This window comes from Triticum dicoccoides, chromosome 3B (genome assembly GCF_002162155.2).
Source record: "Triticum dicoccoides isolate Atlit2015 ecotype Zavitan chromosome 3B, WEW_v2.0, whole genome shotgun sequence".
NCBI lineage: Eukaryota > Viridiplantae > Streptophyta > Magnoliopsida > Poales > Poaceae > Triticum > Triticum dicoccoides.
The window spans coordinates 485,360,956-485,362,666 of NC_041385.1; positions in this window are offsets into that span (position 1 = coordinate 485,360,956).

Genomic DNA, 1,711 nt, shown 5'->3' on the forward strand with positions numbered 1-1,711 from the left:
GCAACCCAATCTCCCCTCGCAAAATACCAGAGAAGTTTCCAAGGCAAGATTCATCTACCTTCCTCAGTATGATACATGGATGATTTCCCGTGCAAGGTACCCTGTCTTCTTCAGTAAGCAACCGCAAAAGCTTCCAGCATAAGGTACCGAGTCTTTCCCCAGAAAAGTCTTTAAGGGGGTAAGCTTCTGAAGCACGATATTTAGTCTTCATCAGCAAGCTGTCCGATGAAAGTTCGAGCACAAGCCAGCAAATATTCCTTAGTAAGACATTGGTACAAGGTAGTATGCTGTGAATTGACAACATATGGCATTAAATCTCAAGAATCCGCCAGAATACACGTCTGTCTTGGAATCAGGTCCTCATATATATGCAATGAGCATGCCATCGAGATCTTACAAGTCACTCGGATGAGGATCTGACAACCACGTGAGGATGGTTACAAGAATAAAGCCATTATACAGCACAGTGTGACAAAGGATTATACGGATTGACGTCATCAACGAGCTCCATATAAGTACTTGTGAACTGGAAAATGATCCTGATGAGCCCTTGTCCCCTTTTCTCCAATGATGGCACCACGTCTATGATCTGAGATGTTTCTAGCTATTTGGAGTGGATGCCGATTTTTGTTTCTCTCTTCAACGACTGTCACGAGTCTGAGATGCTTTTCGGCCATCTCGTACAGCTGTTGAGTTTCTTTTTGTGACCGTAGCCCTATAGCTGCTTTTTGGCTATTTTAAAGAGCTGCCACCTTCTTCTTATCGACCCGGTCTTAGGCTCTGAGCTGTTTTTCGGCCGTCCTGAGCCGTGGTTGAGTTATTTTAGTAATGTCCCAGATCTGAGTTGTAAAGACCGTTCTGGTGGCTACCGATTTATTTGCCGATTTCTTGCAAGGGTTTCGGATGATCATTTCCCAACGATCAGAACTTGAGAGGTGTTGAACCTGCCATTTAATGGGTTACCCTATCAGAAAAATAAGGATAAACTACAGTTGTCGAAAAATTGCATCGACAATACCTATGGTCATACGAAGTAGCAATATGGTCCAGCTCTTCCAGCCAAAGATCTAGACCAAGAAAACAATAATGAAGGAGCAAGACCAGTGAGGCATGTATGAAAATTGTACACGACCCCCATGGTGCAGATCCCCCCCGGACAGTCTAAGTCAGTATTGATCCACATGGATATGCCTACAGCATGAGTAATCGACATGAGGAATATCAATCTGGAAGCCTGAGTCCTCACTTATATGAATCATCATGGATTGCCTGTCGTGAACAAAATTTTTCCATCAGAACCACCGGCAGTCAAGTCTGCAGATATTATCTTACAGGCCAAACCCTTTATGCTGGCCGCGACAGGAGACAATCAAATATTTGGTATGGATCCAATACTCACGGCAATGGAACCAGTTAAGATGATTCAGAAACTTCTGTGATGATTCAGAATCTGTCAGGAAACGGTTATGTTTTAACTCACTGTTTGGAACCCAAAGGACCTGCATTTAGTGAAGAAACCCAACACAATGAGTTAGAGCTTGAGTTTTCATCAGAAAATTCTGATCATCATTACATGAAAGGTTGTCATTGCCAGGTGGCACACCCAGCGGAAATCACTTTTGGATTTGTGAGACGGACATATATTTCAGTCGTGATAATTAAATCACACTTAGCTAGTCAGCAGATCTAAAAAGAAATTGGAGCCCATATA